This window comes from Leopardus geoffroyi, chromosome C1 (genome assembly GCF_018350155.1).
Source record: "Leopardus geoffroyi isolate Oge1 chromosome C1, O.geoffroyi_Oge1_pat1.0, whole genome shotgun sequence".
NCBI lineage: Eukaryota > Metazoa > Chordata > Mammalia > Carnivora > Felidae > Leopardus > Leopardus geoffroyi.
In genome coordinates, this window is record NC_059328.1 from 88959444 (window position 1) to 88985589 (window position 26146).

A 26146-nucleotide genomic window follows, 5' to 3' on the forward strand; every position below is an offset into this window, starting at 1 on the left:
GAGGAAGATCATGGATAATAGAAAGATATTTTATTGCATTTATTTAGCAAAATGTTATTGAGAACCTTGTTATGTAATAAGCACTGTGCTAAGTACTGGGGGTAAAAAGAAATAAGACATGATTCCTAAAGAAGGAAGATACTTAACTAATATAAGAAACATTTGGAAAGTACAATGATATTGGTTTGCACAGGATACCATCAGGTGACCAGAACTGTAGTTAAGATCATAGACTTAAAGGATACCTGGGTGGCTCAGTTGGTTGAGCATCTGACTCTTGGTTTCAGCTCAGATCACGATCCCAGGGGTTGTGGGATCAAGCCCTGCATTGGGCCCTGCACTGAGTTTAGAGCCTGCTTGAGATTCTCTGTCTCCCTCACTCTCTGCCCCTCCCCCACTCACACCTGCACATGCCTGCGCGCTCTCTCTCTCTCTCAAAAATAAATAAATGACCATTAAAAAAAAGAAGTGAACATAGTGTTAGTAGCTTTTCACAAAGCACACATCAAAGTCCCCTGTACTACTCCATGAGAAATTTGGGAAAAGTAGGTTAAGCCAGGTGATGGTACAGCTAGATGGATTTTGCTTGTGGTTGATGACTCTTACCAAAGAGTGATATAAACCTGAAGAGAAGTGTATATGGCCATTGTTTTGCCCTTCCAGTTCAATATTTTATGAACGAATTTAAAAAGACCCTTGATGGTAGTCTGACAAAATATGACTTCTCATTAGAAGAGATAAGTAATATGTTTCATGATGGGTTCAGGACCCCAAAGGAGCCCTCTCCATAGACCAGAAAAACAGATCTAGGATCCTTAAATTTTTTGCCTATGTGTAATCTTCAAAATAGTCATGATTGTTGTAGACTCCATGGTCTGATTCATAGAAAAAACAATAAATCTTAAGTACTCTACTACAGACTAAAAGCAAGGAAAATGTTAAACTACCCATCTCACATTACATTAGAGATGTATTCCTTCTACACAAAGACCGTGCTGCAACTCCTACACTATGTCACTATGTTATACTAATATGCATGTGATATAATAAGAATTTAACTCATAATAAGAATTTCTTGATGTCCCAGTTTTATCACTTTGGTAAATAACTAAAGCTACATTTTGGTAACAAAATATAAGTTTTGTCTTTGAATTTTTTGATAATCTTTGAAATTATACATAGACTTTACCCTCAAAATTAAAAGTATTTCTCCTAAACCAGTTGATTACTCAAACTTTGCCTTTAGTGTTTAATAAAATTGACATGGATGATTGCATAGCATTATGCCTTAAACAAAAATGTCTTTGATTCTGTTTTCATGAAGACAGGTTATGCTGAGCTGAAAATATATGTTGTCTCAATGGAGAATATAGGGTGTACTTCAGTGAGGCAGATACTTGCTACAATCTTTCTACTCTTGGAATCTCGATAAAAGCCATTATAAACATGAAAAAGCCAAGTGAATCTACACAATAATCTATGCATGAACAATCCTTACAGTGGGTTTAACCTTCTGAAGGAAAAGTAACTGTTGAGGTGGTGGTCCAGGCCTGTTGGTTCAAAGCCAGTAGTGATCAGCTTTTGTGTGCTCACATGAAAGTTGTAATGGGTGGAATAATGACCTCCCCCCACCCACCCACCCACCCAAATTCATGTCTCTCCCAAAATCTCAGAATGTGGCCTTATCTAGAAAAAGCATCTTTACAGATATAATTAGTTAAGATGAGGTCATATTAGAGTAGGGTGGGCTCTAAATTCAAGCTAACTGATGGTCTTCTAAGAAGAGAAGAGACACAGACATGCACACAGAGGGAAGATGATGTGAAGACAGAGACACACAAGGAGGAAGCCACATGATGACAGAGGCAGAGATTGGAGCGATGCATCTATAAGCCAAGGAATGCCAAGGATTGCTATAATTATCAGATGCTAGGAGTGGCAGGGATTCTCCTAAAGGCCTAGACAGAGCCTGGCCCTGCCATCACCTTAATCTCAGACTTCTGGCCTCCAGAAATGTGAGAGAATAAATTTCTATTGTCTTTAAAAAAAAAAAAAGAATAAAGTGATTTGAATGTGACTTTATGCCTATATTACATTACTAAATAATACTGTATGGATATGAATATAGACACAGATATAGATATAGATATATAGTGTTTTGGGATAACAGGTTATGCAAAAAAAACTGTTTTTATGACCAGTGTAGTACCTAGAAATTAAGCAAAACTAATACAATTAAGTAAATTAAGTAAAGTAAATAAAAACAGATGTGTATTATGCTGTATAATTTACTTGTTTAATCATTTCAACACTTTGATAGGTATTGTATTAGTTATCCACTGATGCTTAACAAACGACCGTAAAATTTAGCACTTGAAACAATATATATTACATCATAGTTTCTATAGATCAGGAATCTGGGCACAGTTCACGGTTTAGCTATCTGCCTCTCAGTGAGGATCTCTCACAGAGCTGTAATGTAGCTGTGGAACATGGCTACAGTCATCTCAAGGCTCAGCTAGAGGAGAACTGGCTTTGATCATTGACAGGTCTCAGGTCTTTGCTGGCTGTGGAACATCAGCTTCTTGCTATGCTGCCCCTTCTCAGGCAGTTCACCATGGAGTACTATTTGCTTCACTCAGAGTGAGCGAGGAAGACAAGAAGAGAGTAAAAAAGAACAATAAGCTAGAAGCCACAGTCACTTTAAGAATATTTTCAGAAGTGACATCCTATTACTTTTTTCATATTTTCTCCTTTGAAGCAAGTCACCTGATCCAACCAAGGAGCTTCTCAAGAGTGTGAATGGAAGGAGGCGGAATCATTAGGGGCAGTTTCAGAGGCTGCTCATTATAGGGCATTTTCTACACAGGTGGAGAAAGTGATTCTTATTTAAATACTGAGAAACGGGTAGAGCTGAGATTTATGCACAAGTCTGACTCCATAACCATGACTACATGGTATTACCCCAATTATTGATTATATCTAGAGATAAGAGAGATACAAAACTTACCATAATAAAAGAGAGAATAAAATTAATATATTAAGAGCAGTGTAAATAGAATGTCTTTAGGTTTCTATGACAATATACTGGATCTGGCATAGTCAACTGAAAGAGGAGGAAATCTCGAGCCTAGTTTGAGGTCAACTTGGAATGTGATTTTAAGCAAAAGTGGAAAATGGCTGCATTAGAGATACACTCAGTGGAGGCCTCAAAGAAAATCTCATCAGGTGCAGCTGCATGCAAGGTATCTACTTTGTATGGAGGGAAAAGTGGTGCATTGTGAGAATTGCTGGTCAGGGGTCTATGAATAGAAGGATTAGAAAACCTGAAACAAGGAGGTCTGCTATGTGTGTGTATGAACACATATATGGGAGTAGGCATGGATGTACAGATTTTTGAGTTAAATGTTAATGCCACCAGAAAGCAATCATGATGGAGGGAACAATGAACAAAGCCACCCCAGAAATGGCATGGAGGGTAAATGCATGGAATGATTAGAGTGGTGGAGAAAAAAAGCCACCTATGATGCCAACAGCATAGATTTATACTTACCAAAGCTAATGTTGTTACTACTGCCATCAAATGTACAACCTGACAATCTCAGAGACAAATTCTGAGCCCCTGATTTGGTTTTATTCCTCCAGGAGTGCATCCTGCTACCTGGTGGCAAGTTGACCATATTGGGTTTCCTTTATCCTAGAGGACTAGCAGTTAGTTCTTCCCAGGATAGAAATATATTACAGATACAGGATTTTGTTCTTCACTCACATAGTCTCAGCCAGCAACACTATCCCAGAGCTTATGAATTGCCTGACACACAGGTATTGAATCACACACAGCCTAGAGGCTGACAAAAAGACCCACTTCACAGTGAAAAAGTATGAGGATGGGCTAATATCATGGGATCTGCTGATAACATCCCATGCTGCACCAGCCATAGGGGGTAGGCCTAAGAGAATTGGCTAGCCTTATGAAAGGCAAGCTGAAGTTCCAGCTCAGGAGCAAAATACCCTGCAACTGTTTGTTGTCATCCTTCAGGACACAGCATATGCACCAAACCAGAGACCTCTATATGGCTCTATGTCCCCCAAAAGAAGGACATATGAGTTAAGGAACAAGCAGTAGAGGTAGGAGTGTCTTACATATCATTGTCCCTGAAGTTTCAGGTGAGGACTTCTAAGTTCTATCAGGTTAGAAGTCATGGTCACCATAGGGGCACATTTTTTTTAATGTTTATATATTTATTTTGAGAGACAGAGAGAGCATGAGCTGGGGAGGGACAGAAAGGGAGTGAGACACAGAATCTGAAGCAGGCTCCAGGCTCTGAGCTGCCAGCACAGAGCCCAAGAAGGGCGCAAACCATGAAATCATGGACACTTAACTTACTGAGTCACCCAGGCACCCCATACAGGGGCACATTCTTGAGGGGGGACACAGATAGGATCCCATTGAAATACAAGCTCAGGCTGCTGCCAATATCATTTGGAATCCTTGTGTTCTGGAAAAGAAGATTCATAGATCAGCAGAAGGAATTGACCCTGGTGAAGAGTTGGCCTTAGAACCAGCCATCCATACCTTTACCTGAGACTCCTCTAATGAGCTTTGTTTGGGGGCTGCCCATCCTCCTGGTGAAAACTTTCTTATAGCTACACTGTAATCTGAATCTCTCTATGGCTTTCATCTTTCACTATATTTTTAAATAGTCATGAGATCTGCACTATAGTCTAAGTCTCTTCCTGCTTATTCCTGCCTCCTTTCCCCTTTATTCTTTAAGGTGATTTCTTCAGTAATCATGCAAGTCCGATTCTGTCTTGGAATCTTCTAGAGGGCCTGAATACACATAGTTGGATAGGTAAGTTGAGGTTGAACTGGGATGAAAACCTAGCTTTATCTTAGTTAAATCCCATGCTTTTATCATCAAATCATAGTGTTAATTGCTAACTTACTTTTCCTGAAATGAACAGCTGATTATGTTCATTCATATACCTCCCAATATAACAGGTAGTCAAGATCAGCCAAAATTCTGAAACACATACACAAGTACACACACAACTTATGGAACAACGTAAATATTATAAATGAATTTTTCAAATTATTTGAGCACTTCAAAGGTCTTAAAATTTTAAAATATCATTATCAGAGAATATGGCAATTTATGTATAGTGCAAAGCTCCTGTCCAAACTTAATTTTGGAATAAATAATTTAAATGGGCTTTGTGATAAAAGTATTTAGTGCAAGTATACTCATTGATCACAAGAATACTTCTTTTTTTTTAATTAAAAGAATTTTTTTTTTCAGAGAAAGATAGTGCACGAGCAAGGGAGAGTTGCAGAGGGAGAAAGAATCTTAAGCAGACTCCATGCTCAGTGCAGAGCCCAATGTGGGGCTCAATCCCATGACCCTGGGATCATGACTTGAAATCAAGAGTAGGACACTCAATTGACTGAGCCACCCAGGTGCCCTGATCACAAGAATACTTCTAATCTCTTCACATTATTCACAAAAATAAGTTACAAGTTGTCTAAATTAAGAAAATGTATACAAACAAAACTATAAGGTATTAGAAGGACATTTAATAAAATATTTTGTGTGTTTAAATCTCTGCCTGGCCACCCAGCAGCTCTTAGAAGATGGGCAAGTTCTTTCATCCTTTTGTGTCTCAGTTTCTTCATATATAAAATGAGATTATAAATCAATTCTTTAGTATACGTTGTATCAAGGATTAAAGGAGTTAATGCATATACAATTACTGAACATAACAATGAATATATTTTAACTCAATATTATTTTAAAAGGTCCAGAAATTTAGTATTTAATTATACTCTATTCAAATGAAAATTTCTGTGTCACAGAAAAAAAATCACAAAAACATTAAAAGATAAGTAACAGAGTTTCCAAATGCCTATAAAAAAAGCCTGACCAAAAAAAAAAAAAAACATACACAAATAATAATAGTGGTCTCCTTATTTCAAGGAGAGTGAGAAAAAGCCCTTGATTGGTGTTTTTTTTTTTTTTTTCCAAGACAACATCCATCCTATTTCTATGTTTTTCTTTCCCTTAAAAATTTAATTTATTTTGAAAAAGTAATATACACGTAAGACAATAAATAGAAAAAGTATACAGTTTTAAAAATTGACAGGCACAAGATATATCCAACTTTTCCAATATTGAATATATCCAAATTATGTGTGTGTGTATGTGTGTGTGTGTGTGTGTGTGTGTGTGTGTGTGTGTGTATGCCTTGAAAATCTTTCCCTATCAGAAATTGCTGGGTTGGGGTGCCTGGGTGGCTCAGTCAGTTGAGCATCTGATGTCGGCTCAGGTCATGATCTCACAGTTTGTGGGTTCGAGCCCTGCATCAGGCTCTGTGCTGACCTCTTGCTCAGAGCCTGGAGCCTACTTCAGATTCTGTGTCTCCTTCTCTCTCTGCCCCCCTCCCCTGCTCACACTTTGTTTCACTCTGTTTCTCAAAAATAAATACATGTAATAAAAAAAAATTAAAAAAAAAGAAATTGCTGGGTTGAAGGACATATACATTCTTAATTTAAGAGTTATAGTCAAGATGACTCAATGGATATTACACATATCTCTGCTCCAGTCAGTCAGTGCTTGTTACTTTTCTCTGTTTATGAATGAAATAGAGCACTTTTTTAATCTGTTTATGACATAGATTCCTGATTCCTGCGTCTAAACGCTGCACATTCTTCAGGTAAAATACTTCCATTCTTTAGAAGGTTATGCTGTTGAACACAAAAGCATCACAGATGTTAGACAAATATATCAAACTTCAATTAATTATTCATATAATTAAAGAGAATTGCAATACATGTCATCATGAAAACTTTACTCCCTACTTTAGTATAGGGAGTTCATTTTTGTGGTATATACTTTTCAGCCTTAAAGTCCAAGAGAATATCCTTAAAGTGTGATATACCCAGGTCTTAGAACATACGTAAAGATAGCAATAGGCTTCCTAAGTCCATTGTCTTTCCAGACCTCCCTATGTCAGTTCCAGAAATGCTTTGTTTATTCCCTAATCTTCTGCTATATAAAAAATTAATTAATTAAGGACATGCTCACATCATATATTTCCCAAAGACAAATGTTAACTCAGAGACAGTATAATCTAAATCCCTAAACAGAAATAGGAAATATCTTTCTAATATTTGTAAACTCATTTTTATAGTGTGAGTAGCATTGGATATTTCTTTATGTAGCTCAGTTATTTTTTTTCTTTCCCATTAATTAGACCTTTGTAAATTATAGATACCTAAAGGAAACATACAGTCCCTATCTATCATCTATCTATCTATCTATCTATCTATCTATCTATCTATCATCTACCATCCATAATCTACTTCTCTATTGAATTTCATTTGTGTTTATAAAATTGGGAAATTCAAATGATGGGTATGATTAAAGATGACAAGATACAATCTTCATAAATGTCATTGAGATTGTTTATGTCTCAGTTTTTTTTTTTTTTCTTTTGCTGTTGCTTTTCCTGTTCAGCTTATTCTTAGGCTCCCTTCTTTATCAGGGCTATAGGGTCATTGAAATTCCCAAACCTGTATCATCTTTACAGGTCAGAATCTTAAATGAGAAATAACAAAGCAAAACAAAAAACTTCAGGAATAATAAGGGAGAAAGGTCAGTATTTTGTTTTCATACAGCTCCAGAAAAGTTCTTAAGAATATCCCTTATTATTTCTACTTGGATTGCATTGATTTATAAACCAATTGCTATGTCTGAGGCCTTGACTTCTTAGATTAGGTAATTCTATTTTTTATGCCTCTGAGGCAGGAAAAGGGAGGCCAGCCCCACCAAATGGTGGAATTGGGGTAAGCTTTGAGATGAGGCAGGTTTCAAAAGGATTTACTGCTAAGCAGACCAAAAATCCCCATCTACTTAGTTAGCTTTTTTGAAACTTCACTTTTGCTTTCAGATCTTGTCCTTATATAAGTGCTAGAAAGAAGAAAAATTCAAATCCATTATTGATTCAAATTAATTTGTAATAACTGGTTTCTTTGTTACAAAGACCCCAGCTTCTTTAAATTACTGCTTGTAAATATTTGGTAATTAGTCAAAGGTCTGCAGTTTCTGATGGTGGGAAGAGAATGCAGTCATTTTTCCATTTGTAGTTATGTATATATTTTTGCTTCTTGTGATACATACACAAACATCTACAAATGTGCCTATTAAAACAAACACACAGGGGCGCCTGGGTGGCTCAGTCAGTTGGGCGTCCGATTTCAGCTCAGGTCATGATCCCACAGTTCGTGGGTTCAAGCCCTGTGTCCGGCTCTGTACTGACAGCTCAGAGCCTGGAGCCTGCTTCCGATTCTGTGTCTCCCTCTATCTGCCCCTCCCCTTCTTGCTGTTTCTCTCTCTCTCAAAAATAAATAAACATCAAAAAATAAAAATAAATAAAAAAGGAAGCACACACATACATACATACCAGGTATAAATGGATTTTGGGTATTTTCACAAATTGTATTTATGTACATGCATATCTGAGTACATATGTGAAATAATTCATAAAATATGAACAGATTAATCTGATCTGGATTTAATTTAGGGATTATTTTAAGTCTTACACATTTTATTTTTTTGAGACAAAACAAAATATAGACTTACCAAATCATGCTGTATTAGAGCTTCTTTAAATTACACTGTTAATCTTAGAAAAAAGTATGATTATTCCTCTCTAATATAGGTTTTGTAGAGCACTCTGGAAAATACATTCAGGTTATACTCTTTTATAAATTTTCTCTGCTACTTTATAACAAAGCCTTCGATTAGTTTAAAATAATATAGATAGATTTGCAAAAGTTTCTCCAGGTTTATTTTTTTTTTACTCCCAAAGGAAATCATATTTTTAAATGTTTAATAAAGCTTTTTAGATGTGTAGTCACAAATGTTATTTCTGAAGCCTGAATTTAATTTCTGCCTGATCTGAAAAATTGTGTTTTTTATGCAAAGGCACATCAAGAGAAAAAACTATGCAAATATAAGACAGAGATTACTGTAGATGCAAGCAATATAGCAGAAAATGTGGTTTTTCAGTAATTGAAAAGGCAAAATAGCACATGCTAAAAAAAGAAAGCATCATATAACAAATTCATAACAGGTACAAATACAGTGACCTTGATATAATCCTCACCTTGTAATCAGTTTTGACTTCTGGTTTCCTTGCCTTGAAGTACATGCATAATTTGAGTTATAATATGGATGTACATAAATACATTTGGTGACAAAACCTAGTGTAACTATAAAAATACATTTAAGTTGTGTTGGATGATGTTCCAAATAGATCTAAAACAGCAAAAACTGAAAAAGTTAAAACATATCTACAAAGAATTAGTGAGGATGCTTCAACTGCTTACCTATATAATAATGCAATTTTAAACTTAAATGTAAATAAATTTTCCATTATTAAGATCAAAAGACCTGTTGACTAACACATAAATAAAAGACATTCTTACTGTGAGTAAAACCTAATGTTATTGTTTTTCAATTTATGAATTTAACATTTAAAATATCAGTGTGAACACCCATAGCAGGTACTAAGTAAATATTAGCTTCTGTTTCTTATGGGGAAAAAAAATCCTTTTAAAGATTGTGTTTTAAAGAATGCTAGTCATCTAGAAAAACAGAAATAGTATTGTTGGTGACATTAAGGCAAAGAATTATAATAATACAATTGTGAATGTCTATGTTTAGTAGACTTTCTTACAACAAAAGAAATTTTTGTTGACAGACAGGGTGATTACTATGATCCTAAAACTTTATGATTCTTTGAGGACTTTTAAAATATAGGATAGGAACTGATGTATCTGTTAATTTCATGAATTTTTCTTTTGACTATATTTAAATTGCATCATTATAAATAAATAGAGTACATTTAGCCTTTGGTATTTTTTGAAAAATACATCAATTCTTTATATGAATGTGTGGCTTTATAAATATCCCTAGAATTCTGTATTGCTGGATGTTTATTGAACTATCTATTGATTACGGTGAAGCAACAAAGCAGAGTGACTAATAGCATAAAATTTAAAGTCAGGAAGGCAAAATTTAACCAGTTTGGTAAACTTGAATGAATTACATAATCTCTGATCAGGGTATTTGGACAAATTCTTAATCTATCTGTGGTTCAGTTTCTCATCAGGAAATGAAAATAGTGAATAACACTACCATACAGGAAGATTATCACAGGATGAAGTGAGATAATATGCACAGGGTTCTTAGCACAGTGTTTGCATGTACTAAGTGCCCCAACATGGTTAGCTGTTACCAGACTGCAAAACTAAATATCAAGTCATGTATCAGTTGTTAAGGATTCAGGGTAGATAAGATTCTTAAAGATCCAAATTTCTAATCCCTAGCTGGAGTGTCTGTCCTCATTTAATTTATTAGAAAATGTGAACACAATTCATTTTGAGCATATTTGCCATAAATTTTGCAAAGAAAAACATGACTTGTGGCAGCATGTCATGGGCACATGTAGAGGCAGATGGGCCCCTACCCAAGGTTTGGTTTGGATGTTGAGACTGATGAAGCAACACATACCAAAAAGGTATAAAACATTTTATACTGAATGTCTCAGGGCAGAGCAGGGAAGTCTTCACAAGTTGGCCCTAAATTATTTGAGCCAGCAAAAAAAGGAAATTGGTCTGGGTTTTCATCATGGTTGAGAGGTGGGTCAGGTGAGAGAGTTTAAGCACAGCTGGAATTTAAGTACCTAACCCTCACCATGCTGAGGGAGGGGATACCTAGACTTTCTTCCCAGTGTCCAGATGTGAGACACAAGGGGAACAGAGAGAGGCGAGGCTTAAAAACTGTCAGCAGTGATATATCAGGGAAAAAAATGTAGTCAGGCTTCTCATTATATAGGAAAAAAAAGAATGTGAATTTCTTTGGTACTCCTTTATATTCATCTTAAGAATTAAAGTCATAGAATGCACTGATCAACTTAAGTAATATTCCTGGCAGTCCCAGGGAAGTTTTAGTGCTGGTCAACCTTCTGCAATTGTCTTCCTGCTCTCCTTTCTTATTATCCCTTTGTTCCTTCCTTCCTTCCTTCCTTCCTTCCTTCCTTCCTTCCTTCCTCTCCGTTCATTCGTTCGTTCCTTCCTTCTCTCCTTTCTCCCTTCCTTTGGTCATTCTTCTTTTTATTATTTTTTCTGTTGCTCCTTTTGTTACAAATAAATTTACTTTTTTCATAGTGATGTAGTAGAAATGATAGTAAAATATTTGTTTAGGGAGTTCACATTAAACATGCTTGATCAGTTGTGAAGTAAGCACTAAGGAAATTTTTTTCTTTTTCTTTTTTTTTTTTTTTTTTTTTTTTTTGCTGCTGCTACCTTATGTCTTGTCATCTTATTTAGAATAGTCTTTGGTGGGTTGAAGGAATATAATTTATTGATGACACTCATTTCTTGTACTTATTTTTTTTATTGAAGATAAAACTTGAAATGGTATCATCTAGCACTGTAAAAAATATCTGCAATATGAAAAGGTGTTTATCTTTGGTGACAGTCATCTTGTTCTATACCTAACAAATTTTATGAGAACAAATTCTGACTATTGTTATATTATTCTGATTCTCATTTTCAGTTTTATATCATAAGGAGCCTTTAGGCATATTCTTCATAGATTATTTTTAATTTTAATTTTTAAATACATGAAAAAGTTGTTGGTGGCTATATTACAGGATTATTTTCTTCTTCCTTAATAAAACATAAATATATTATGCAAACTAGTTTATATTCTGTCAGTTCAATTCAACAAACAATTTTTGAATGCATATTTTGGGGTCACTGTAATTTCATAAGAGTAGAGAGAGTAAGGCAGAGTGGGAGAGAGAGAGAGAGATCATATTTGTTTTTGCACCTAAAGTAATTATTAATACATTGGGAAATATAATATTTATGCAGATTTAAAAAATTTAGAAAAGAAATGGCATAGTACAAACCATGAGCTAACTAAAAATGTTAATGACAAAGTTATGCTATTTATAAATGGTTTTATATTTCTTGACTGAACTATTTTTTTCACTCCATCTAATAAAGCAGTAGTTGTGTATAAGATGTTCAGTTATTGTTTCTCATAGTGGATTAATGAATAATAAAGATGGTAATCATGAACAGTGAGTAAAATGAAGAATGACTATTAGCTAATTATAATGAAAAAGGGTTAATAAAAGATTTGAAGGTTAATAAAAGATAGACAGGGTCAAGAAAGGAGTAGGTTTGAGTGTTTTCCCAGACTAATCATCATAAACAAAGTCATAACTGCATAGGAGAGATGACCTTGATATATAAGAATAGATAGTGAAAATTAAAGTAGAAAGTTAAAGTAGAAGACATTGCTATAAAATAGTGGATTTTGAAGTTGACTTCCAAAACAAGGCACCAGACTACGAGAACCTCAGTTTTAGTGAAGGAATTTGAATACAATCTTCTAAACAGTGAAGAATTAATATAAATAATTAAACAAAGGAAATCCATAATCAAAATAGTATTCTGATGAATATTCTTACTTATTATATGGATAATATTAGGAGAGTTGGAATTGTGGAGAAAACAGTGAAAATTGAACAATGTTGCAAGTTGCCATGTCTAGAACACAGACTCCTGAAATTCTGTAATAGAAAGTTTAGTGAGACAAACTATGGTCCTGTCTGTTGCTGTTCTCAAAGCTGCAATAGATCCTAATTATTAACCTTCTCTTTATCCATTCTAGATTGCTTTCTAGCTGGCACCTGTGCTGCTCTGGATAGCTTATCTGGTGTCATAAATTTGAGCTCTATGCCTGCAGGGTCTGAGATTCTTCAGTTGTCCTTTACTATCAAAATTGGCCAAGGAATATCAAAATAAGCTCAAAACATCACTATGGTACAAAAAATATTGCTTTTTGTGCCCATTATATAATAGCAACTGACCAAGATAGCCTTAACATTTCCATCAGCTTGACTAAATTTTAGACAGGTTTCTTTCTGGCTGTAACCTTCAATCTCGCTTTTCTTATAACATTTAATTTAGAAAACTTGCAATTACATTTTCTTTCTCTGCCCATTTGAAATATATGTAGCTATTCTCCCAGCTTCTTGCCAATATTGTAATATTGTAAACTATGCCTTTGTAAAGAACCTGAGAAAAATCTCTTTGAAATATAAACATCAGAAGATATGGCATCCTTATCTCCCAGTGTCTGTGGGAGTGTAGGAGCATAACTTCCAATAGGTGCCAATTAGTAAATACAACTGGTCTAATCACAGATAAAAACATTTGCAAACTCAAGAATAACTCAGTGTGCTAGGCACATCCCATTGATCCATCTCTCCCCTGCAAAGTCCTCTAGTACTTTTCCACTAGCTCATTCCAGTGCTTAAAATTTCTCCTGCCTTTCATTTTAGTGGAGTTTAGAGAGTTCAGTCTCTCTCTTTCCCATCATAATATTAAATAAAGTCTTTCTTGCCTCTGTAATATGAGCACTGAATACTACCTACTGATTTTAGCAGGGAATACCATTGTGACATTTACAAATGCAATGTCAGTGAAGTGGAAGGTGAAAACCTGACCAGTGTGGTTCAAGAGAGAAGAGGGTGAAATAAGTAGAGATATAGACATGAGAAATTCTTTGTAGATTTTGTGTGTATGTATATGTGAAAAGAAATAAGGCAATGGGATAGTAACTGGAGGAGAAAGTGGGGTCAAGACCGAGTCTTTTACAGATAATAACCACATGCTTGAATGTTGATTATAATAATCAGAAGAAAAGAATAAACGTTGATGATTCAGGACCATGTGGGCACAGTTTCAGAAACAAAGCCCTTGCAAATATAATAGAGGATGGATCCAGAGTGAAGTAAGGATATGGTCCTAGGTAAGATGAAAGACAGTTAATTCATGGTAATAGAATGGAGGTAGGATACACATACAGATAGGCAGATGTGTGAAAATCATATTGCCTGTGTTCTCTTCTAAATAATTCTGGTCTTCTAGTGAACTAGGAACTGAAAATGAGCATGGTAGGTGGTATGGGACATTTGAAGAGAGACAGGATATTTGAAATAATCAAGGAGAATAGGAGTGCGAAAAAAATGAGGAAATAGGATAGGACTGCCAGGCAGTCTTGAGGAACAATCTGAGATTAGACCACCATGTATTCAAAGTCAGAGCAGTCAGCATGTTTGTATTTTTCCCTCATAGGCAGAGTTAACTATATAAGCATAAGTGTAGGGAAATGGTAATTAACACATATTGGGTTTCTGTCAAGTGAGTACAAAGTGGGGTCAGGAGCACTGGAGTTGAGGATAGGTGTTTCAGTGTATGAGGGAAACAGGATGAACAAAAATTAGTACAATATAAAAATTGGTAGATCACTGGAATATAGATCCTGGTAAAGTTGAAGAATTGTTGGAGTTAGGCTACAAGAAAGTGTAAAAATGGAAGCATAGGAGATGGTAACTTATGTATCAAATACTTAAAACTGATATGTTGAAGGGGTTGTAGTTATCGGTAGTCATGAGGTCTAGCATATGGGCATTGGAATGAATGAGTACGGAAAGGTGAGAAAAGGTTGACTGGAAGAGATTAAGTATCTGAGAAGACAGTGTATTAAGTGATTATCTATGCAATTATCAAAATAACCAAGGACTTTTATAGAATACTACCAGAGAGAGGTTATTGGTGACTGAATAAAGAGTTAATGAGGACTAGAGTCCAATGATGTGAATAAATAGCTTTGGAAGGGATATATTTGTCAAAATACTTTTCTAAATATTTAGTAATTACTCCTGTGAAAAACTTTTAGAGGTTTTAGGAACTTTATCACCTAATTAAAATATTCTAATAAGTTATACTAAACTTATAAAAATGTCTTTGTATATTTTGGAAATTTGGATGGTTTTTGTGTGTTTTGGTTCTTAGGCTTTTCATGTTCTTTTTAAGAAACAATCATTATATTTATAATAAAAATTATGAGTTTTTGAAGTTATGGTAAAAGTATTTAACCTAAAGATTAAACTTTTAACATTTTAAATATATCATTTAAAAGAGAATTAGGAACTTTTAATTGTTAACATATCTCAGGAAAATAATCTATCCATGATGTACATTATAGTTCAAATTAATAATTATGTTTATCATGAATTTCATCAGTTTTAAAGAAAATTACATATTGCCATCATCCATAAGTAAATTATCATTTTTCTACAACTGTCATTATATTTCTATCCAGAAATTACATCAGAGTATATGCAAGTAGGAAGATCAGTTTGTAAAATTAAAGAGTCAATAGCTTGTGTAATACAATTATGGATGTAATTTAGGAACATCATAATTTAGGCAAAATATACAATATATACATAGAAAATAAATTTAGAAATAAGTTTGTGAATTGAGAAGCCTAGCTTATGAACTAGAGAACTTGAAGGTTTTTAAGTGGATCAATAATGTCAAACATTTCAAAATCCTAGGTAATTATTAAAAATACTGTCACCTGACTCCATTTCCAGAGGTTATGGTTTAATCAGAATATAATATATATATATATATATATATATATATATATATATATATATATATATATATTTCCTTAGTCAGTTTCTTCTAATGTGTAGTCCTGGTTGAGAACCATTCCAGTAAGCAGTCAAGGTTTCAAAGAGAAAAGATTTATGTGCAAACTTCTCTGTAGTCCTATGCCTACCTTTATATCATTCTAAGAATCCTAGAAATCCCTCAATTAGTGGTTGCTATTCCTCAAAATTAGCAAATGCAGATGAAAGTGAATACTTAAGGGAAGGGAGTGATATTTTTAATCATTTAAGAAAATAAAGAATGCCTGAAAGAATTTTTTTCCCAAAAACTTTTTATGAAGGGTCTAAAATTTATAAGTCATAGAAATAGTAAGATGCTGCTAGGAGTAAATGTATAGATTGATATCCAAAATGTCTTAATGCTAAGTCACTTAGAAGTAAACTACAGGAAAGAAAGAAAAAGACCACTGAACCTGTAGCCAGAAGGGGATAACCTGGGCTGATTTTCCACCTTATTAGTCTTACTCATTGCAATATAATTTAGTATGGCCTGAACTAAGCAGAAGTAGAGGTTAGCCTTGGGGTAAAGAAAATGCAATTACTTGCTGTTGTGATTATTCTTTTTAAAATCCTCCAGCCATCCTACCTCATTCTCCAATCTATGTTTGCCCTTCTATGGTTTGCTCTGTGACTGGGAAACTTGGCCTCTGTGGAATACACAATCTGGGCTCTCCTGCCTGCCAGCTTCTGGGATTTTGAAAGAACAAGATTTGCAGACTTGGCGACAGTGTTTTCTGTGGGACAGTTATGAAGAAAGACCTTTTGGAAAAGGCACAAAGCCTGAAGTTATTTGGTCCAATGTGAATGCATACCAGAGGGAGCTGTCAGTGATTAGGTAGCTATTTTATAGCTGTCAGTCAGGATCTTTCTTTAATCAACTTGGTGCTTGATCAAAGACTCATGTACAGAATGACCATTGCAACAGGCATGGTAGAGGCAAAGTATGCATTTGAAAACCTCAACTTCCTCTCATCCAGGCTAATATAGCTACTAGATCTGCCGCATGCTTAGCCTTCAGAGGTCAGTGAAATAGCATTACTCCTGGAGAGGACCGGAAAGCTAAAGCCAAGATAGTTATATTGGGCCTCTTCAAGAAGGGGATAGTCACTTTATAGATATGTATTTAAAAAATCCTGTCTGCAACAATCCTGTCAATAATATCATGTGTTTACAAATTGTCCTATTCATAGTCATGGTGCTCTATGCAACTTCATTTTAGACCAAGAGACTCAGTTTAAGGCCCATGGACTTCAGTTGTCTTAACATGTACTCCATTGCTGGGAAGAGACTGAAATGATAACATGATAGAATGGCTTATTAGATGTTTAATAGTGATCCTGTATGAGATCCGAATATTGTATCTCCTTTTAATCAATAGTCAACATACAGTGCTGGGTTGTTATTGTTTTTCCATACACAAAACATGAATATTCTGGGAGCTCCTCCTTTTATTATTATACTTAAAAATTCCTTGTGGAATGGTTGTTTCTCCTCTCTGCAAACTGGAGCTTGGTTGGTTTGGGTGTCCTTGTTCTCAGAGAATAGCACATCAGTGATGACACAGCTATTTAGAAGCTGAGATTGTCCACAAGTCAAGAACATCTCCTATCTTTAAACCAACCATCATAAAAAGGAATTATTATGCAAAGTTGGGTGATTTGTTTCAATTATCTAGAGTAAATTGAGTGGATACTCCCCACTGAAGGCAATAAGAACTATGTCTAGAACTCTGAGGCTTCAGTACGGCCCTGCTTAATATTTCATGTTTAACAAACTCATTGGAAGACTGTGACTACTTCATAAAGACAGGATCTCTAAAGACCTTTAGGTAATCTTTCTGGTAAAATCCTAGCTGGTGAGGTGCTTGTTCAGGAACCCTGGATGTATATGGAAGAAGGAGCTTATAATTCTCATCCTAACCTCAAATATGTTACAGAAACTTGGAATATGGCAACTATGCACATTTTATGTTGGTGTGGAAACGTGACTGGATTGGCATTATCTGTGATGACATAGTTGCTGAAGGGTTTTCGGTCTTCTCCATGTTCTGAAAAGAAATAATTCAGATGAAAGGAAAAAAGAAGTGATGCCAAGTTATAAAAATGGTAAGCTGAGTTGGGTATTTCATGTTTACCCTCTGACGTGTTCTTCATCCTTCTCTGCCCTACTATGTGCCCAGGAAAGTTGCAACCTATAGATTTTGCCATCTATGTTCTCTAGCTTACTGTTAACCTTTAAGAGATACTAACCTTGGGGCGCCTGGGTGGCTCAGTGGGTTAAGCATCTGACTTTGGCTCAGGTCATGATCTCACTGTTAGTGAGTTCGAGCCCTGCATCAGGTTCTGTGCTGACAGCTCAGAGCCTGGAGCCTGCTTGGGATTCTGTGTCTCCCTCTCTCTCTGCCCCTCCCCTGCTCATGTTGTGTCTCTGCCTCTCAAAAATAAATAAATATTAAAATAAAAAAAAAGAGATACTAACTCTGACACTTCTCATGACTTCTCCTACATTTGGTACCTGAGTTCTCAACGTAATATATATTAATTTCCTCATTAAAGAGTTAGAACTGAAGAGACATCTTTGGCAGTGTTTTAGTAAGGGCCTATTAGAAAACACAAAACAAAGTCTTTAGAATTTTGAGACAGGTCCTTCAATATGTGGTTTGTTCCATTTAAATACATGCTTTTAAGAATGAAGCAACAAAGGAGAAGGAAAAATGAAAGATTTAAGGAAAACATGTTAGATAGGTCCAGGGGAATCATGTGCTATGGTTATAACCAAGATACATTCCCGGCTCACTTAAAAAAGGAAGCATTGATAAAAGGGACTATTAATAGAAGTGTTGGCAGTGTTTGGTAAAATATGTCTTATTAAGGTGAAAGACATATTTTAGTGTAATGATTCTTGAGATCTTGATGGTCACTAGGAAAAATGAAAACAGATAATGGGAACCTTAAATTTCGGTTAAGAAGATTGACCTCAATGTTACAGATAATGGATATTTAATTTAAGTTGTTGAACAGGGAAATGAAAAGGTATTCTGAGGGCTATTCATCTGGTGACATTTTGTAGGCAGAATGAATAGAAAGGGTAACCGGGTAGATAAGCTAGCAGACTGTGGAATTTGGCAACATACAGTACAGCACAGTGGAAAGGACTCTGAACTAGAACTTGATAAATGAAGATAAGAGGGTCTGTGTGGAACACTTCATAAGATGGTTGCAACCATTAAATAGAATACTGTGTGAAAATGCTTTGACAATTGTAAAATGTTGCGCAGTATGTTACTATTTACCCTCTATTAAGTTTGATATCTGGTGGCACTGGAGTAGCATGGTGGCAATAAAAGTAGATAAGAAGGTATGGATTGGAACGTTTCCAAGTAGGAATAATTGATAAAACATAGTGACATTGAATATGGAGATAACAAAGAAGAAGTGAATGCTGTTACCATGTTTGGATCAATGCCTGAGGCAATAACGTGCTAAAAGAAATGTAAATGGAGGAAAGAGGCTGACTTTGCTGAAAATGTTCCTTTCAGTTTAGAAATACAGCAGTCAATGTAGACATGCAAAATTTTAACTAAAGGAATAGGTTTAGCCCAGCTATATCTAGAGAACGTAGAAGCATTTTGATTAATACTTAATGAGAATCTATGATATACAAGATATTGTGGTACATGATTGTATGAGTTATCTCTTGCCATAATTCTCTAAAACCAACCACCTCAAAATTTAGGGGGTTAGAACAGTCATTCATTTAGCTCCTGAATCTGTAGATTGGCTGAGTAGCTCTTTTAATATGGGTGGGGCTCACTCATATATTTGCAATTGGCTACAGAGCAACCTCTGTTGACCTTGACTGGACTCTCATATTTCTAGCAATTAAATGGTTGTTGCCTGGTCTAAGGTGGCCGTAGCCAGGACAACTGGGGAGACACATCTTTGCTCCATGTGATTCACCCTTCAGCAGCCTAGTCTGGGCATGTCCTTATGGCAAAGCTGCATGGACAAAATCAATCAAGTAGAAAGTCACGCAGTCTCTTGAGACCTAGGCTTAGAACTGGCACAGTGAGTCCTACATTTTATTGGCCAAAGTATATTAAAGATCAGTCCAAAGTCAAAGGGAGGGAAATAAACCCTGTCTCATCAATAAGAAGCATTAAATCACATGAAAATGGTATAAATAGAGGGGAGACTGAAGAAATTAGACCATTAATGAAATAAATCTGCCACAGTGATGTTATTAATTAATTAATTAATTAATTTACAGAAAATATTCTTTGAGTGTCAACTCTAGGTACTAGGATAAAGCAATAAACAGAAGAGAAAAGATCTTTGCTTAATAGAGTTTATATGTTAGTAATTAAACTCAGTAAAAAAATAAACAACAAAATATCAGTAATAAATGCTGTAAGATATACAACAGATTAGTATGACAGAAACTGAGTGAGTGGTATGTTAGATCAGATGGTTTTCTGAGGCGCTGGTATTTGAACGAATGCAAGAATTAAAAGAAGAAGACTTTTGAAGATAAGGAGAAAGAACTTTGAAGATAGCATCAAGAACCCATGAAAAGGCCATAACGTATTAAAGATACTGGCTTATTTGAAGATTGGAAAGTGAGATTACAGCATTAAGCAAGAAACAGAACATGTTAAGCTTTGAAGTTATTGTTTAGGGTCTCAGATTTTATTCTGATGAAAGGAGACACCGTGAAGAGTTTGATGCACAGGAGTATCTTTCAGTTATTGTACATTAATGCTATCATTCTGGATTTCTGGTTTCCAGTTGGCATGCAAGGATCTCGGAAGTAAACAGCTGAGAAAACTGAGAAAAACAATTAAACAAACAAATAAAAACTCTTAGATTTTGGAAAAAATTGAGGTCACAGGGAAAACCACTGCTCCTCAAACTAGAGAGACAGACAGGTAGGTGTAGAAATTCACAAATTGTCAGGGTTGAGAGCCACAGGCAGAGGCCTGTGTGGGAACCAGTCCTGAAGTAGGAAAACCTGATCTACAATTGAATTTCTGGGGTGTCAGTGCAGACAAGTCTCAGAGTTGGGAATTATAGGAGCCCAGTTATTAGGGAAAGGCAAGCACACTCTTGAGTTTTACCTCCTGGATTTCTACTATAGTCTCATGCTCTGGCAGAGGGAGAGGGAAACTAGCTAATCTGAACCCCCCGAGAGCTTTCTGTTCTTGTTAACAAGAAATGCCCTAAAGAGAAACTATGTTAACAGAGCCTATGTTATTGGAGTTTAATCAGCGCTGAACTGACCTGAGGGAAGCTCCAGCTGGATCCAGATTTCCAAGTGGAGGAAAAGAAATACACAACTCAAGCTTCTCTCACCATTCTGTCCCACCTAAAGGGACAAAAATCTGAGCAGCACTTGTGAAATTTACAGTCTAGGGATATAGACTCTCTAAAATACAGAGACCTAATCACAGGCTATGGAAAACTTCCCATCTAACACCTTATTACCACAGTATCAAATGCCTATTTAGTGCAGTTTATTTTACCCAATACCTAATGTCTGATTTCCAACAAAAAAATTATAAGACATACTAAGAGGCAAAAATCAACAGTTTGAGGTAACAAAGCAAGCATCAGAACTAGTCATATCCAGCAGACATTTTGGAATTATCAGATCAAGATTTTAAAATAACTATGATTAACAGGTTAAGGTATCTAATGGACAAAGTAGACAACATGCAATAATAGATAAATATTATAAGCAGAGAGATAGAATATAAGAAGGAATCCATCAAAAGAAATACTAAAAGTTAACAAGAAATGTAACAGAAATGAAGAAAGCCTTTTAGTGGGCTCATTGGTAAGTTGAATATAGCTGAGGAAAGAATGTCTGAGATTGAGGATAGGTAGAGAGAAACTTTCAAAACTGAAAAGCAAACAGAACACAGAGTAGGGGAAAAAAGGAACAACATAGATTTGAAGGTGATCTAGCTGTGACATTTGTCACCCATTGATCACCAAGATTGATTTGGCTGATCTGGCTGGCTAGGTGGGCATCCCCTTCCTCCCTCACTACCTCATATGTGTCCCTTCCAAAAGCTGCATGCTTCATCAAAGAGGATCACCCTCCCTGGTAGAGGAAGACTCTTTTTTGGCAAGAGTATATGAGGCGCTGCGTTCTTCTGCTAGAACCTCCAAATAAGCTCCCTAGCTCCATTTGTAGGAGAATGTAGGTTAGCCAAGCTTCCAAGACTCCAGAAACATCCAAATGAGGTGCTGCATGTGGCAGTCTGCCATTCTTAAAAAAAGAAAAAAAATACAAAAAACAAAAAACACAAGAATTGTGGGACAACCACAAACAAAAAAAAATGTAACATATGTATAATGGGAATAGCAGAAGGAGAAAAAGAGAGAAAGGAATAGAAGAAATATTTTAAATAAAAACAACTGAGAATCACCCCAAAATTAATGTCAGACACCAAATCCCAGATAAAAGAAGCTCAGAGTGTACCAAGCAGGACACATGTGAAAAAACAACAACACCTAGGCATATCATATTTAAACTCCAGAAAACCAAAGGTAAAGAAAAACTCTTGAAAGAAGGCAAAGGAAAAAAGAAACATATTACCTATAGAGGACCTAAGATAGGAACTACATCCAGCTTCTCTTCAAAGCCATGACTGCAAGAAGAGAGTAGAATAGAATATTTAAAAAGTGAGAGAAAAAAAATCACCAATATAGAATTCTGTACCCTATGAAATTATCCTTCAGAAATGAAGGAAAAAAAAAACTTTCTCAGGCAAAGAAAAATTGAGGGTATTTATCACCAGGAAAGCTGATTTATAAGAGATATTAAAATAATTTCTTCAGAGAGAAATAAAATGATATGGGTCAGAAACTCAGACCCACATAAAGAGAAGAAGACCCACATAAAGAAGAAGTATCAGAAAATAAATGAAAGTAAATTAAAACTTTTATTTTTTTTATTCTTCATTGATCCAGTGATACAGTTTGCTATAAATAAAAATAGCAATGATATATTTGGATATGTGTTGTTTTTAATTTTTAAAATATTTATTTATTTTTGAGAGAGAGAGACAGAAAACAAGCAGGGGAGAGGCAGAGAGAGAGGGAGACACAGAATCTGAAGCAGGCTCCATGGTCCAAGCTGTTAGCCCAGAGCCAGACGTGGAGCTCGAACCCCCAAATCATGAGATCCTGACCTGAGCTGAAGTCAGACGCTCAACCGACTGAGCCACCCAGACACCCCGGATATGTATTATGTTTATATATGAGAGAAATGAACAACAGCAATGATAAATGGTACTGGAGGGTAAATTAGAAATGCTTTGTTATTATAAGGTACTTGCACTACCTGTGAAGTGGTATAATGTTATTTGAAAGTAGACTTGGATTATTTGCAAATATATATTGAAAGCTCTAGGGTAAACACCAAAAAAAAAAAAAAAGGTTGTTTTTTTTTTTTTTAAAGTAGAGTTGATATACTAACACAGGAGAGAAAATGGAGTCATATGAAAGATTCCATTATAACCACAAAAGGCAGGAAAAGAATGGACGACAAAAATAAGACCAAAGAACAAGGGTAACAAATAGAAAACAGTTACAACACAGTGGGTAGATATTAATCCAACAGCATCAATTATCACTTTAAATGTCAATTGACTGAACACAAATTAACAGACTGAATTTGTCAGAGTAGATTAAAAAACCAAGATCCAATTGTATGCTGTTTATAAGAAAACCACTTTAAAAATAAAAACACATAGATTAAAAGTAAGGGAATGGAGAAAGATATACCATATTAATGCTAATAGAAAGCTGGAGTGGTTATATTAATTTCAGAGACAACAAACTTCTGAGCAAGGAAAATAATTTGGGGTAAATAAGGGTATTAAATAATGATAAAGGACTCAATTCTCTAAGAATACATAGCAATCTTTAACGTGTATGTGCTAAACAACAGTAAGTCAAACCATGTGAGGTAAAATTTATAGAACTTTAAGAAGAAATAGATAAATCCACTATTATAGACGGAGAATTCAACACCCCTCTTTCAGAAATGAACAAATCCATTAAGCAGAAAATCAGCAAGGCCATAGTTGAACGCAGCCACATTAATCAACTGAATATAAAGGCATTTATGAACTACTTCATCCAACAACAGTAGAATACTTGTTTTTCTCAAGCTCACATCAAATATTCACCGATAGAAGCACCTGTATGGTTCAGTCAATTAAGCATTTGACTCTTGATTTCAGATCAGGTCATGATCTCATGGTTCATGAATTCAAGCTCCACACTGGGTTCCATACTGACAGTAAGAAGCCTCCTTGGGATTCTCTCTCTCTTCCTCACTCTCTGCCCCTCACCTGCTCGTGCTCTCTCTCTCTCTAAAAATAAATAAACTTCAAAAAAATTCACTGATAGACCACATACTGTCTAATAAAAGAAACCTTAATTTAAAAGAATATAAACCATATAATATGTGCTCTTAGACCACAATGGAATAAAAAAATAATTAACAGAAAAATACCTGGAAAACCCAAAGTATTTAGAAATTAAACATACGCTTCTAAGTAATGCATGGGTCAATAAGGAATCTTAAGATAAATTTAAAAACATTTTGAACTAAATGTAAATTAAAATACAGTTTATCAAAATCTGTGGGGTTCAGCAAAAGCAGTGCATAGAGAGGAGTTTATAGCATTGAACGTATGTATATGAAGAAAGATCTAAAAACAGTAAGCTACTATCATAAGACTCTAGGAAAACAACAAATTTAATCCAAAGAAAGAATAAAAAAAGAAAGAAGAAAAATTAGAGCAGAATTCAATTAAATTGAAAACAGGGAGTCAATAGAGAAAAATCAATGAAACCAAAAGTTGTTTTTTTTGAAAAGATTAATAAAATCAATAAGCCTTTAGACAGGCTAACTAATACAGAGAACACAAATTACTAGCATCAGAAATGAAAGAGGGATATCACTACAGAGCCCATGGACATTAAAAAGATAATAAAGAGGTGCTATGAACAAATCGAGGACCAATTCTTTGAAAGACACAATCTCTCAAAACTCACAGAAGAAATAGACAATCTGAATGAGTCCAAGTCTATTAAAGAAAGCAAAACAAAATAATCACCTTCAAAAACAGAAAGTACAAGGCTCAAAAGGAGTCACAGGTGAATTCTACCATTCAAAGAAGAAATATGACCAATTATCCATAATCTCTTACATAAGATAGAAACAGAGGACGTAGTTCATAACTCATTCTATGAAGCCAGTGTTATCCTAATATTAAACCTCAAAAAGACATCATAAGAAAACTAGAGAATAATATCTCTCATAAACATGGATGCAAAATCCTCAGCAAAATATTAGCAAATTCAATCCAACAATATATTTTAAAATTAGACATCACAACCAAGTGAGATTTATTCCAGTTATGAAAGTTGGTTTAATATTTAAAAATCAATTAATTTAATTCATTATATCAATAGCCTAAAGGCGAAAAAATTGCATGATCTTATCAATAGGTGCAGAAAAGCATTTAAGAAAATCTCAAACCTATTCATGATAAGATCTCTCAGCAAGCTAGGAATAGAGGGGGATTTTCTCAACTTGGTAAAGAACATCTACAAACACCTCAGTTAACATCATACCTTAAATAGGGAGAAACTAGAAGCCATTCCACTAATATCAGGAATAAGGCAAGGATCTCCCCTTTCAACATTCCTTTACAACATTGTACTGGAAGTCTTGGTTAATGCAATAAGACAGGAAAAAAGAAGCAAAAGCTACACAAAGTGGGGAGACACAAAACTATCTTCACAGATGACATGTGTGCCTATGTAGAAAATCTGCATGAATAAGCAACAATAAAAATCCTAAAACTGGTAAGTGATTATACTATGTTGTAGAATACAAGGTCAATATAGTCAATCACTTTCCTATATACCATCAATGAACAATTGAAATTTAAAATTTAAAACACAGTACGATTTATATTAGCATCCTCAAAAATAAAATACAGGGTACGCTTAACCAACTGAGCCTGGGTGACTTAGTCAGTTAAGAGTTTGACTCTTGGTCATGATCTCACAGTTCATGGGATTGAGCCCCGTGTCAGGCTCCATGCTGACAGTGCCAAGCCTATTTAGGATTCTCTCTCTCTTTCTCTCTGTCCCCCCGCTCATGTTTTCTCCCTCAAAATGAATAAACTTAAAAAAAATGAAATAAAATAAGATACAATACAATACAATGCACTGCAATGCAATACTTAGGTGTAAATCTAACAAAATATGTACAAGATCTCTGTGAGAAAAGCTACAAAACTCTGAGGAACGAAATAAAAGAACTAAGTAAATGAGAGATATTTCATGTTCACAGTAAGAAGACTCAATATTGTCAAAATGTCAGTTCTTCCCAACTTGATCTATAGATTCAATGTAATCCCAATCAAAATCTAAGCAAGTTATTTTGTGAATATGACCAAACTGATTCTAAAGTTTACATGGAGAGGCAAAAAGCCAGGAATAGTCAACAC